Source organism: Lathyrus oleraceus, chromosome 5 (assembly GCF_024323335.1).
Source record: "Lathyrus oleraceus cultivar Zhongwan6 chromosome 5, CAAS_Psat_ZW6_1.0, whole genome shotgun sequence".
Taxonomy (NCBI): Eukaryota; Viridiplantae; Streptophyta; class Magnoliopsida; order Fabales; family Fabaceae; genus Lathyrus; species Lathyrus oleraceus.
The window spans coordinates 640,459,879-640,475,774 of record NC_066583.1 but is presented as its reverse complement, the minus strand read 5'-3'; the positions used below and the strand labels follow the sequence as shown (position 1 = coordinate 640,475,774).

At 29.9% G+C, this 15,896-nt stretch overlaps 1 non-coding gene across 1 annotated transcript; it reads left to right on the top strand.

The window, feature by feature from the left end:
• The first annotated feature begins 11,265 nt into the window (after window positions 1–11,265).
• TRNAD-GUC (transfer RNA aspartic acid (anticodon GUC)) lies at window positions 11,266–11,337 on the top strand. The gene has a single exon. It is a non-coding gene; the product is annotated as a tRNA-Asp (tRNA).
• Window positions 11,338–15,896: the final 4,559 nt, after the last annotated feature.

The window sequence follows — 15,896 nt, the reverse complement described above, 5'->3', positions numbered from 1 at the left end:
AACTTGCTTTTGCTTGGTTGCTTAACCACTTAGGTATAATTTCTCTTCTTCATGTAGTCTGGAAGACCTGGCCTGTTATGTGGTCAGGCACCTGTCTGAAGTCCTCCTTAAGAGGCCATGCTTGTGATTGTTTACTCTTTGTGCCAAGCAGGAAAAGTCCTTTGATAAGGCAATTGGTAGATAAAAGAGATGTGTAATCCATCTCCTACTATTCAGTGTGTCATCCCTTTGCTCACATAACATGTTGATGCATTGTGGATATTAACCCAAGATCTATAGAGTCATTCACTTGTGGAGAAGAGTTCCAACTTTCTGAACTCCCACACATTCTATCATTCAAAGCTCTCCCAGGCCAGGGATAAGAGCTATGAGGCACACCCCTCATCTCCATTTCATCTGCTTCACCTTAACTCTCAATGTTAAGGTTAAGAGCACAACTTACCCCATTCCAGTTGACTTTAAAGTCTAACCTTGCTTGAGCCTAATTGTTTGTATATAGTGTATGCTAACTGAATTGATTGTTCTGCTTACTTGATTCATCTGTGCATATCTGCTTGAGTGTGCCTTAGTGCATTTATCATCATCATTTGTATATCATTTCATAAGCTTTTCTTTATAGCATTTTTGCTTTGTCCATGGAGGAGACAAGCATAAGTCCATTACTTGGCAGTTGTTCCTATGATGTGGTGTGAGACTAGTGTAAGTCCATTGATTGGCATCTGGTATCATTGTTTTGTTTTAGGAGATTGGTGTAAATCCATTGATTGGTATCCGGTATCCATGTTTGTTTGTGAGATTGGTATAAGTCCATTGATTGGCATCCAGTATCATTGTTTGGTTTTAGGAGATTGGTGTAAATCCATTGATTGGTATCCGGTATCCACGTTTGTTTGTGAGATTGGTGTAAGTCCATTGATTGGCATCCGGTATCCTTTGCTTGCTTATTTGTTACTTGCTCATTGCCTATTCCAAAGGAATCACTTGAATAATCTTCTATATGATCTCAAGAGGTGAACATCTAAGAAGTTTTACACTCCTTCACCCATACCCTTTTCGTTCCAAAACCCTTTTCACTTGTTGACTTTTAAAACTTGAAATAAATATTGTGCAAACATTTTCATGTCTTTTCAAATTAGAAACCTGGACTCTAAGTTCTTGATTTTCAAACTTCACTTTTGATAACACTTCTTTCTGAATCGAATTCTAATCATACTTTGACCATATTTTGTGAATACTCATAATCAATTAACTTCACTCATTCAATTGTTTTGTGGCTTTGTCCATTCTTGATAAGCTTTCATACATTAGCCATAGGTTTGATTTATCCTAGTTGGTTGATGTTAATCTCACCTTTTTGTCTTTAGTGATTGAATTGTAAGATTTCCTTGCTTATTATAGGGTTAACCCCTCACTAGCAAGTTGAAGCTTTTCTCACATGGTGGACTTGTTGTTTGTATAAGGTTGAGTTTTCTCCCGTGGATAACGAAGGACCTTAGGGCTTTTGTTTAAAATGAACCCACTCATGTTTTGGAAATCTTTTAGCCGAACTACGGCGTTTTGATCCTTTACCTTTCATGGAAAGGTACGTAGGCAACGGGTTCATCCGTTCAAACACAAAAATAATAACTTGTATATTCTTTTCTCATCTTCCCAATCATGTTTGCACAATATGTCATAAACAAATAAACCTTTTATACAACAAGTGTGAAAAGGGCTCCCTAGGAGTACCTAGGACATTTTGGGTGCCTAACACCTTCCCATTGCGTAATTTACCCCTTACCCAGATTCTCTGATCTTTCATTAGTTTTCTATGTGTAAAACTTCTTAGGCTTTTGTTCGCTTTTTAGCCGTTCCTTTGGATAAATAAAAGTGCGGTGGCGACTCGATTCTTTGTATGCTCTGCTTTTGGTTTAATCAATAAATCATAAAGTGACGAATACACCGCTACAGGGTTCCTGACGAGACTTTGAATCTCACTCCTACGTATCTCCAGGTGCAATAGAGAACTCAAGGCTTATGTAGTTATGGATAGAAAATGTTTGTTTGCTGGTCAGTTTTAGTGAAAGCTTATATATGATGAGCAATTAAAACTGCTCCCGATTAACGTACCGCATTGTGTGAATTATTGTTTGATTAAATATAATGGTGGGAGATAGGTCAGAGGTTGAGATTACATGCTTCGTGCTTGGCTGACTCGTTTGTTGCTTGTACCTCTTATGTCGAGCCTTATGATTGGGTTGTAGTTAGTGGCCAAGAAGAGTTACCTTTAAAGTCTTGCTACTACTTCTTGAAGCAGTGGGTTTTCAGTCCAGGCTACCTTTGAAGAAAGTGAAACCTTTTATATGATGGAAGTTATATCATCTCGAAGCTGTCACATACATGTCATAATCAACCAAAGAAAAAAAGGTGAAATAATCAACCAGATATAAAAGGGTGAAATTAAACAACTATCTTATCACCTAAAGTACATGTTCCTAGGTGGGAAGGATGAATTTCTAGTCATAATCAATGCAGGTTTGAGTACATTTGAAGAGGATTTTTTTTTAAAATTATCAATAAGTAGCATGGTGCGATAATTTTATCCATTAAAAATTTGGAAAAATTTAGTTCAACTTTCTACTTGCACAAGATTCTAATGGAAAATGGATGGAAGTCAGTAGTAAAACCACAATGAAGACTGAATCAAAATGTGAAAGAGATGTTAAGAAAAAATCGTGAAGTTATTGGATGCATGCCTCATCTACCTTAATTATGACAACCCTTGCATGATTCTTGTGCATGTGGTACCGAAGAAAAGACGAGAAATTATGGAGATGCAAAAGAAGAATAAGTTGATTCCAACTCATATTATCATCGGAGAAATGATGAAGAATCAAGTTCCTAAACTCTCCCTATAAAAAGTATTGAGTTTTCCCTTAAAGTTCCTCCAACGTTCCTATAATCAATGTCACATAACCCTTGATAGGTTTTCAAGATATTTAAGGTGTGTTCGTGAATTAAGAAAGGTTTAAAATATTTTTGTTGAATGTCTGAGTTTCCTTAGTAACTTAGGAGTTACTCTTAAACTTTTACAATAATCCTGTCACTTAGACATACGTTAACCATAATGTCGTACCTCGAAAAATACAATCCTTCGCGAAACGTAACGCACGCTCGCGAAAAAAATGTTCGAACAGAGTCGTTACCGAACTTTATTTATTCCAATGAAGGAAAAGGAAAATATCGATAAACCTTTTAAAAAGAACATGGTCGTCGCAACCATATTTGGGTTTCGGAGTCGATTACACAAGGGGAAGATATTAGCACCCCTCACGTCTGTTGTACTCAATGGAAACCTTTTAGTTTAACTTGCGATTTGAATGTTAGCTTATGTTATTTATTTTCTTCAAATTATTAAAAGTGTAAAGAGAAAAAAGAAAGGGGTTGTAAATTTTTTTTTTATTAATGTGCAAGGGACTAAGAAAGATTTTTATTAGGGTGCCTGACGAGACTTTGAATCTCACTCCTATGTATCTCTGGATGCAATAAAGAACTCAAGGCTTATGTAGTTCTGGGTAGAAAATGTTTGTTTGTTGGTCGATTTTAATGAAAGTTATCTTGTATTAATCGACGAAAAATATTGTTTTAGTCAAAACAGGTGAGGAGTAGACGTTTGCATCACATTAAATGGATTTATAAATCAACATTCACGGGAAAGTGTCACTTATCTCAACTCAATGATTATGGATGAAGCATTGCTTTGTACAATCTTAATACAAAATGTCTTTCGTTTATAAAAAGGTTTTCTGATATTGTATGGCGGCGAGAATTTTTTTTGATTGGTTGGATGTATTTTATAGGTTAATGACGGACTTTTGATGAGAGTGAGACCTAAGCCTTGGGATCAATCATTCAAGGTTCCACCGGAATGCTATATTACAACAATCCTTTTTCATTCAAGATTAATTGTGAAAATTGTTTGATGGACAATGAACGCTTGATAAGAATCAATTGTTCAAAGAGTTACGACATAATGATTGATTCCAACGACCCTTATTTGTCCAAGTTGATTTAAGTGTTTTAAGAACGAAATAAAAGAACGAACGGTTAACCCAAAATGCGTGGCTCAGGACCGATCATTCGAGGATTCCCATTAGAATGCTAGATTCCAACAGTCCTCTTCTTTCGTGTTTTGTTTTGAAAAAGTTTTAATATTTTAACTTAAATGATAAGATGATTTATTCAGGATAAAAGATGATTTAATCAGGTTAAAAGGTACAATTTGGGGTATGACCAAAATTTAAGAAATTAGTCACAACTATTTTATTCTATTAGTTAATCAACATCATTAGATATTTATTCAATTGATTTTACACTAAATAAAAAAAGGATAAATAAATAAATAACAATTAAATAAAAGAAAGTTAAATGATAAAATAACATACTTCTAAAAGAAAGAAGAAATGATTAATTACTCATCTATGTAATCTTAATAAAATATTCACTTAGTTGAATAAAATATAATTAAATAAATAAATAATAAAAATAAATAAATAAATAAATATAAAATACAAATTTTAGAAATTGTAGTATAATTATCATTTATTCATTATTTAGTGTTAATGTTAAAATAAAAAGAAATAAATAAGTAACTAACAAAATTAAAAAAAAAAAAAAATTAGAACACCAACATAGGAAAGAATAGTGTCAAAAGAGAAAACAGTCAGACCCACCAAAGGAAGACCTAGTTCAGTCAATAGTCAAAGGAGGGGGGGGGGAGTCAACTATGTTGACTCAATCCCAACCCTCAGATCAAGCTAACAATGCAATCAAAGGATGAAAGATTGCATGCATTGGGACTTACCATGAGGGGTCACATAGGATCCCCTATTGACTTGGTAAACAACCTCAATGTGGCAGCACGAGGGCTAACCACGTGGGACAAAGAACACTTGAGGCAACTGTAATATCCCGAATTTTAGATTATTTATATTAATCTAATTATTTTAGTGTTTATATGTCTGCTTGAATTATTTGACTATTTGAGTTATGTTGAGATTTTGTGGGATTTAGGGATATTTTGATAATTTAATTAAATTATAAGAATATATGAGTATTTTAGAGTGGTGAAGAAAAATAGAAATTTAATAGAAATAATTAGATAATTGAGTATCTAGAGAGAATTGGTGGATTAGGGAAATTAAAACTAAAATAGTTAATTTAGAGTTTTAATTATTAAATAATTGAGAATTAGAAATTTATAAAATAAATAAGTGATGGAATTAATAATTAATTAAATAATAAAATATTAGATAATTTCAATCATTTAGTAATAATTGAAATAATTAGAGTTTTAGAAATAAATCATATAGTGATATTTAAATATTTATTTAATTAACTATATTTTTTAATTGGAATATTTATTTAGTTAAAAAAATAAAGTGTTATAATACTCAATAAAATATGATTTATTGAAATAATTTAATTATTAGGATTAACTATATAATTATAATAGTAATAATATTTTATCGTGAAAAACATATTAACCTTATTACTTAAGGGTGTATCTAACAATGAGGGTGAAAAGGTTAAATGGGACTTGATGGTTGAGCGAATGACAAGTGAACAAGTTAGAAATAATTATAATAATTACAATGAGTATTTTTATTAAATAACTATTTAAAATAAAATGATTAATTAATAAAAGTGTTACTTTTCTTTTGATAAAATAAATAAAGGTTATAATTAAATAATTATTTAATTGTGATATTTTATTAATAATAACAAAAATATTTATTTTCTTTAGAATAATTATTTAATTGGAATTATTTTATTAATAATAAACAGAAAAATGTATTTTTGTGTGTGACTATATATTCTAACGTGAGGGTTAGAATTAGGGTAACAAGAAAAGAATGAAAAATTGGGAAGTTGCGGTGAGAATTGAAATTTTGGAAAGCGATGGTTGTGTCAAAATCGGTTAGAAAGCTCCCATTATGATTTTTTTTAAGAAGCGGGATGGTGAGGATTCTCTTACCCTCCCATTAGCGTCATGGGTATTGATTATTTGTAAATATATTGAATGATCGATGATTTTATGTTAAGACCAAATGGGATTCCACTGAACCCTTTTGTCGTATATTTTATGATAATATTTCACAAGTATTAAAATTGATGCAATTTTCATATTGATTGATGATGGTGGTCAGTCGATCATATTATGATCTCTATGTGATCCAATGAGATAAGTCTCATTTGACCGCTGCATGTTGATCCAAATAATTTATGGATGCTTGAGATTTGGGTAAAATCTCTTCTAGTCACTGTTATAGATATTATGTATGTATTGTCGCGGTGATTAAGAATGTTTAGCTTAGGATCTTGGATTGACCCAGTTATTTAAGATTTTTCTGGCGGGCTGATAGTGAATCGATAAATCCTATAGTATCATAAAAGTTATATTTTTACTAATGCATGGTTCTGTAACTCATATTTGAGTGGGGGAGAGTTGTAACACCCTGATTTTTAGATTGTTAATTTTAATCTAATTATTTGAGTGTTTATATGTGTACTGCTTGAATTATTTGACTATTTGAGTTATGTTGGGATTTTGTGGGGTTTTGGGATATTTCGATAATTAAATTAAATTATAAGAATATATGAGTATTTTAGAGTGGTGAAGAAAAATAGAAAGTTAATAGAAATAATTAGATAATTGAGTATCTAGAGAGAATTAGTGGATTATGGGAATTAAAAGTAAAATTGTTATTTTAGAGTTTTAATTATTAAATAATTGAGATTTAGAATTTTATAAAATAAATAAGTGTTGGAATTATTAATTGATTAAATAATGAAATATTAGATAATTTTAATCATTTAGTAATGATTTAAATAATTAGAGTTTTAGAAATAAATAATATAGTAATATTTAAATATTTATTTAATTAAATATATTTTTTAATTGAAATATTTATTTAATTGGAATATTTATTTAGTTAAAAAATAAAGGGTTACAATATTTAGTAAAATATAATTTATTGAAATAATTTAATTATTTGGATTAACTATAAAATTATAATAGTAATAATATTTTATTGTTAAAAATATATTAACCTTATTACTTAAGGGTGTATGTATCAATGGAAAAGGTTAATTGAGACTTGAGGATTGAGCAAATAAAAGTTAGAAATAATTATAATGAGTATTTTTATTAAATAATTATTTAAAATAAAATATTTAATTAATAAAAGTGTTACTTTTTTTTTGTGATAAAATAAATAAATGTTATAATTAAATAATCATTTAATTGTGATATTTTAGTAATAATAACAAAAATATTTATTTTTTTGAAATTATTATTTAATTTGGATTATTTTATTAATAATAAACAGAAAATTTTATTTTTTTCGTGGGACTATATATTCTAACGTGAGGGTTAGAATTAGGGTAATAAAAAAAAGATAGAAAAATGTATTTTTTTTCGTGGGACTATATATTCTAACGTGATCCAAATAATTTATGGATGTTGTATTTTTGACCAAATGGGATTTGAGTAAATTTCCTTTGATCATTGTTATAGATATTATGCACGTATTGTCGTTGTGATTACTAATGTTTAGCTTAGGATCTTGGATTGACCAGTATTGGTGTAAACTTTGTTATTTGAGATTTTTCTGGTGTGCTGATAGTGAATCGATAAATCCTATAATATCGTAAAAATTATATTTTTTCTAAAAATGTCAGAAAATGTATTTTTCTTTCTAAAAATGTCAGAAAAATTCCTTAAAAATAAAAAATTAGGAAAACTAGAAATTTTTATTAAAAAAATAGAAATTAATATTATTATTAATAATAATAATTATTATTTTATAATAATTATTTAGTAATAATTCTTATATATAATAATAAATTATTTTATAGTAATTTTATTTATAATAATTATTTAAAATAATTAATAATATTAATATTGAGTTAAAAATTATTATTAATATTGAGTTAATAATTATATCAAGTTAATAATTATTAAGGTAAAATAATTATCTTAAAAAGATTTTATATTATTAATGTTGAGTTAATAATTATTTTGAAAAAAATTAAGATAAAATAATAATTTTAAAAATTAATATTATTATTATTGAGTTAAACCACAAAACCATATATTTACAGTAGAGTTACCACTCGTGAATTTTGAGTTCAGAGACCATCCAGTAGATTTTTTAAAGTTAAAATTATAATAAAATAGTCCTAAAATAATTAAATATATCTTTTATAAAATATTATAAAAATATTAGTATATTTCACTCAATTTTAGGAATATAATTAATTAAATAATTTTGGGTGTAAGAAAAGTGAATATATTATTTAATCAACAGAATTTTAAGTGATTTGAATTTGAGTGGCCGTTATTGGATAATTTGTGGTTCGTGAGTGGAACCTGATGTTTGTCCATGAAATGCATATTTGTGATTCATATTACCATACATTCATGTATTTCGGAGCTTAAGTGGGACTTCGGTCCATTTTGGTGGTCTCAGATCCATTGGCGAGGATCGTGGGTCTTGTGGAAAAGACCAGGGGCGAGTCTCAGATACACTGGTGGGGATCGTTGGTCTAAGTGGGGAGGACCAAAGACTAGTGGAATAAAATCAGTAACATACCTCTGATATTCACAAACTCGGTACCATATGCATATAAGTGAAGAAGTTGGTGCATACTAGCATTGCATATATTGAGAATGGTATCTCTGTTTGTATTTATAATTGTGTTTGTGTTTTAACATTAATGATATGTTTGTATTATCATCATATTGCTAAATTTCACCATTATTATTTGTAAGCGTATTATCACTCATTCTCTGTTTGTTGGATGGTTATGTGCAATGTTTGTACAGGTAATTAGTAGGAGTAATAACTTATGATGACTGTGGGATGACTTTGATGCCCTCTTAGCATTTACTATTTTTATTTTAGTTCGAATAATGCTACGTTTCTGTAACATCGGGGAACAAGACGCTTATGTTTTGATGTATTGAGTTGTAACTCATATTCATGGAGTTTTTCAATGATGTTTTAATTGAGACTATATTATGTTTTCTTTTAATTTTCGTTTCGAATTATTAAAGTTGTATGTTTATGTATGAGTGTTTGGTGAAGTAACATCGTACGTGTGAATTTTTCTTTAAAATTAAAATTTGGGGTTTTTAGGGTGTTACATAATGGTATCAGAGCAGGTCTGTCCATCCGGCGTGGTTTTTGTAATGTTGTTTGTTTCCTAGTATGCGACATATGTGTGAAACACTGTCGGTCTTGCTTGTTTCCTTTACCGCTTTTTAGCAGGAGCATGATTGAAAAAAGTGGGGAAAAGCTTATGTTTCTCTACTTTGCTGCAATCATGAAGAGTTGGTTTAGTAAGCCGTTGATTGCAATAGAACATATGATATTGAAGTTGTATGGTTTTTCCGAAATCAAAATGGATGTGTATTCGAGATTCCTGTCTACCGGTCAAGTTGAGATGTCCTTGAAGGAGAACGATCAAGTATTGTTGATGTTTGCTTCTCAGAGAATGGAGAACAAATGTGACAGCTAGTGAAGTACCAATGGTGTGTGATTTTTGATATTTTTCCTGAAGACATTTGCGACTTGCCTCCAGAGCGTGAACCTGAGTTTGACGGAGGTGAAAGGTTGTCTATTATGCTAAGCAAGTGGATGAGTCTGTGAAAGAGGACGAACAAGTGTTTATGATGTTGGTTTCTTTGGAGGCAGATGGAAATACTGTAATTAATTATCTACCTATAGTGTCTCATGTAAATTTCGGTAGTGGCAGAACCTTCTAAAGTAGATGACAGAAGGGCCAAGTCAAAATTGGCCAACCTCAAGGGGACCCACATTTGAAACATTTTTTTATTTTGTTTAATTTTAATATAAAAACCATGTACTTATTTATGAGAGGATTTTATTTTGAGGATTTACTTTTATAAAAACAAAGTTGTAAAACAAATTAATTTTCTAAAACAAAAATCATGATGTAAATGAGAAAATTTAAATCTTGATTTAATTCTTGATTGCCTAAGTTTATCCTTTTTCATTACTTAATTTAAATAAAACAAACATTATTATCTTTATTTCCAAACAAGTTAGAACCTAGCAACAAGAGTTATCAAGGCAAGTTCAATTGAGACCTAATTTATTTTTTTGAAATGGAATGTAAGGATATAGCTTTAATAAATTAAAACTAATCCTTAATGAAATCCAAGACAAATCTCTACACTTTCAAACACTCAATGTAATGCAATAAGTGTCAATAATTGATGTAGTGCACAATAGAAGAAATGTATGGAAATATCTCTATGACCTAATGTAACGGTCATGAGAAATGATGCAACATGAGATACTAGTGAATCATGGATGTAAATGAATATACATAAAAATGAATGAATGTAGATGAATGGTCTTAGGTGGGACAAGATTCAGAGTATAATAGATTCCCCTATTTAAATATCTTTATGGGATAACATGAGTGATGACAATCTTCATAGAATTAATGTGAAAGATATTTAAATATAAAAACCCGAATTTTGGCCCAAAATGCAATGACATGCTATGTTATGTTATGAGTTAAAGAACTTATTTTTTATTTTTGGTTTGTTGGGGACATGTTATATGAATTATTTTTTTAAAAAAAAGTTGTTGATTATAAATACTAACAACTTGTTTTTATTAATACATAAATATAAATAAATAATCATTGTTTAAATTAATTTAATTAAAATTAAAATTGTTTAAAAAATAAAGAGTATAGAATAGATTATTTGAAAAAACATAATTTGAAAAAAATGATATGATGGAATATAATTGTATTAATTTAATATAATTCCATGGTGAATTATCATCAAGTATGTTGTATGATTTTTTTTTTAAAAGTCGTTGATTTATAAATATTAACAACTTGTTTTTATTAATACATAAATATAAATAAATAATCAATGTATAAATTTATTTAATTTTTAGTATGTTATATGAATTCAAATAATTATTGAGATGTAAATAAATTAAAAATTTATATTAAACATTTTAAATACTATTTATAAAAATAAATAAATAATATAGATCTCAATCAAGAAATACAAACATACAAATTATGAGCAGAAAAAAGAACAGAACATCAAAATCACATGCAAATCTTATAATAAAGAGAAAGAAGGGAACTAAGTTGGGATGCAATTGGTATCACAGTTAATAAACAAAGGATTATAATTATAATATTCTACCAAAACGACGACAAGAAGATGTCGTTGTAGTATAGTGGTAAGTATTCCCGCCTGTCACGCGGGTGACCCGGGTTCGATCCCCGGCAACGGCGGTTTTTATTCTCTTTTTCATTATTTCGTTTTACACCCATACTGGACCGGATTTTAAATTATTCTGGGCCCGATTAAGTGTTTCATTTCATTTCCAGAACATATTCGTGTACCCCCCACACTAAACAAACTATACCCCTGCAACTTCTTTATATAATACTATCTATTAATCATAAATATGTTTCTACCTCTTTTGGTAGGTTTTAAGAATTCTAATAATCAAATCATTTATAAATTCAACATTACATCAAAATTGTTAAAACTACTATTATAAACACCACTTTATAACAAACTCATTTTGTCTTTATGTTTTTAAAACTAAGTTTTATGAAAATTTCTACAAAAGAACCTTGTCTCATCAGGTACAAATATTTTAAACTTTAATTAATAATATTTGTTTTTTAATTTTTAATTAATTAATATATATTAATAAAAAATAAAATTAATAAAGACAAATTATTGAATACAAAAATAAAATTAATAAGGTTCTTCTTGAATATAGAGCTATCAAACATGACCTTAAGACTGCACATTAAGTAATACAAATTATTAATTGTGATGGACTTGATTTAAAATCATCCCCTTAAATAGTTTCATACCTGATGCCCTATCACTTTATAGACATTCTTTAAAAGAAAAAAATGAACTATTCATGCATTGTCATGCCATTGATTTAAAAGAGTTCTTGCTTGGTTGACTCGTTTGTTGCCCGCGTCTCCTATGTTAGGCCTTGTGATTGGGTTGTAGTCAGTGGCCCAGGACACTTTCCTTTAAAGCCTTGCTACTACTTGTTGAAGCAGTGGGTTTGCGGTCCAGACTACCTTTGAAGAAAGTGAAACCTTTTATATGATGGAAGTTATACCATCCCGCAACTGTCGCATACATGTTATATGAGAAGAGTTATGACCAAGTATTGAATATAAATGGTGAAATAATCAACAAAAGAAAAAAATCGTGAAGTTATTAGATGCATACCTCATCTACTTTAATTATGACAACCCTTGCATGAGTCTTGTGCACATGGTACCGAAGAAGAGACGCGCAATTATGGCGATGAAAAAGAAGAATAAGTTGATTCTAACTCACATTATCATTGGGGAAATGATGAAGAATCAAGTTCCCTAACTCTCCCTATAAAAAGTATTGAGTTTTCCCTTAAACGTTCCTCTAATGTTCCTATAATTAATCCCGCACAAGCCTTGATAGAGTTTCAAGATATTTAAGGTGTTTTAGCGAATTAAGTGAGGTTTAAAACATTTTTTTGATGAATGTCTGAGTTGACTTAGTAACTTAGGAGTTACTCTTAAACTTTTACAATAATCCTGTCACTCAGATATAGGTTAACCATAATGTTGTACCTCAAAAAATACGATTCTTCGTGAAACGCAACACACACTTACGAAAAAAATAGTCGAAAAGAATCGTCACCGAACTTTATTTATTCCAATGAAGGAAAAGGAAAATATCAATAAAACCTTTTGAAAAGAACATGGTCGTCGCAACCATATTTGAGTTTGGGAGTCGATTACGCAAGAGGAAGATATTAACACCCCTCAAGTCTGTTGTACTCAACGGAAACCTTTTAGTTTAACTTACGATTTGAATGTTAGCTTATGTTACTTTTTTTCTTTGAATTAGTAAAAGTGTAAAGAGAAAAAGAAAGGGGTCGTAATTTTTTATTTATTAATGTGCGAAGGACTAAAAAAGATTTTTATTAGGGTGCCTGACGAAACTTTGAATCTCGCTCCTACGTATCTCTAGGTGCAATAGAGAATTCAAGGCTTACGTAGTTCTGGGGAGAAAATGTTTGTTTGTTGGTCGATTTTAGCACAAACTATCTTATATTAATCGATGAAAAACATGTTTTACCCAAAACAGGTGAGGAGCGGGTGCTTGCATCACATTGAATGGATTTACAAATCAACATTCATGGGAAAATGTCACTTATCTCAACTCAATGATTATGAATGAAGCATTGTTTTGCATCAGCTTAAGATACAATGTCTTTCGTTTATAAAAAGGTTTTTTGAGATTGCACGGCAGCGAGAAAAAAAGTTTGATTGATTTGATGTATTTTATAGCTGAATGACGGATGTTTGATGAGAGCGAGATGTAAGCCTCATGATAAATCATTCAGGATTCCACCAGAATGCTAGATTCCAATATTCATATTTCATTCAAGATTAATTGAGAAAATTGTTTGATGGATAATGAACGCTTGATAAGAATCAATTGTTCAAAGAGTTACGACATAATGCTTGACCCCAACGACCCTTATTTGTCCAAGTTGATTTAATTGTTTTAAGAATGAAATAAATTAATGAACGTTTAACCCAAAATGCGTGGCTCGGGACCGATCATTCGAGGGTTCCCACCGTAATGCTAGATTTCAACGGTCATCTTCTTTCGTGTTTTGTTTTGAAAAAGTTTTAATATTTTAACTTTAATGATAAGATGATTTAATTAGGATAAAAGATTATTTAATCGGGTTAAAAGGTACAATTTGGGGTAGGACCAAGATTTAAGAGGTACAATTTGAAAAAGTTTATTTAATCGGGTTAAAAGGTACAATTTGAAAAAGTTTTGAAAAAGATTATTTATTCTATTAGTTAATCAACATCATTAGATATTTATTCAATTGATTTTACACTAAATAAAAAAAGGTTAAATAGATATAAGAACAACCTTTAAAAAAGAAAGAAAAAGAAATGACTAATTACTCATCTATTTAATCTTAATAAAATATCTACTTAATTGAATAAAAAATAATTAAATAAATAAATAATAAAAATAAATAAATAAATAAACTTACAATAATTTTTTTTTTGAAATGTATTGTAGTATAATTATCATTTATTCATCAATTAGTGTTAATGTTAAAATAAAAAGAAATAAACAAGTAACTAACAATTTTTTTAAAAAAAGGGCCCAATGGCCCAAGATCAGAACACCAACATAGGAAAGATGGGTGTTAAAAGCAAAAACAGTCAGACCCACCAATGGAAGGCCTAGTTCAGTCAATAGTCAAAGGAGGGGGGAGAGTCGACTATGTTGACTCGATCCTAACCCTCAGATTAAGCCAAGAGTGCAATCAAAGGGTGAAAGACCGCGTGCGCTAGGTCTTACCATGAGGGGGTCACATAGGATCCCCTGTTGACCTGGTAAATAGCCCCAACGTGGGAGCATAAGGGCTAACCACGTGGGGCAAAAAACACATGCGAAAGCAACATCGAAAAAAGTAAGTAAATGGAACATTAAAACCTAATACGTAAGAAAAGAAGGATTTCACTTTGAAACCCCTTTCTCAATCTTCATATCGAAACCAAATAACCTCTCTCTCTCTCTCTCTCTCTCTCTATCATTGCTTGCATGAAGGCTTTGTATGTGCCGATAGGCTAATTAGTTTAGGGTTCTGTAGACATGTGTGTGGATTAAAATATCTATGTTTTTGTTCATTATTGTATATTTTGTGCTCTGATTTAAGCGTGGCTTGGGGTTTTTCGTGGAAAAAGTATGATTCAGGTTTTTTGTATTTGGTTTTTTCAAACTTTTTGATATGTGTGTCTGTTTCAATTTTTCATGTTAGATTTTGTTGAATCCTGATACTTGGCTGCTTCAAAACTTTCGTCGCCTTTGATCTGTGGTTGCTTCTGTTTTTATAGTGAATGTCTCCAAGCTTATGGTGTTAGGGTTTATGTTTGATACAAAGTGAATAACAATATAATGAACCTAAACACACTTTCTATGAAGTCAAAACCCGTTTTACATTTTGGTATAAATCATGCTATGCTGATGTTTTAAGATAAACTTGTTTTTCACTTTCTGCTTTGGCCCTTTGGTTTGTGTCTTATTTCTATAACTATGTTCATTATCTTCTCTCCTACAAGACAAACTATGCTTACAACATCATAAGTGTTGCAGCAAAGATGCTTACCCCATGGTCTTGCGCATGAAGACACAAGGGCCAAGTCAAAATCGGCCAACCTCAAAGGGTCCCCACATTTGAAATGTTTTTTTAGTTTAATTTTAATGTAAAAATCATGTACTTGTTTATGAGAGGATTTTATTTTGAGGATCTATTTTGTAAAACAAAGTTGTAAAACAAATTAATTTTGTAAAACAAATTAATTTTGTAAGACAAAGTTATAAAATATAACTTGATGCAAAATAAAAATCATGATGTAAATGAGAAAATTTAAATCTTGATTAAGTTCTTGATTGCCTAAGTTTATCCCTTTTCATTACTTAATTCAAATAAAACAAACATTATTACCTTTATTTCCAAACAAGTTAGAACCTAGCAACAAGAATTATCAAGGCAAGTTCAATTGAGACCTATTTTTTTTTTGAAATGGAATGTAAGGATATAACTTTTATGAATTAAAACTAAACCTTAATGAAATCCAAGACAAATCTCTACACATTCAAACATTCAATATAATGCAACAAGTGCCAATAATGGATGTAGTGCACGATAGAATAAATGTATGGAAATATCTCTATGACCCAATATAATGGTTATGAGAAATGATGCAACATGAGATACTAGTGAATCATTAAT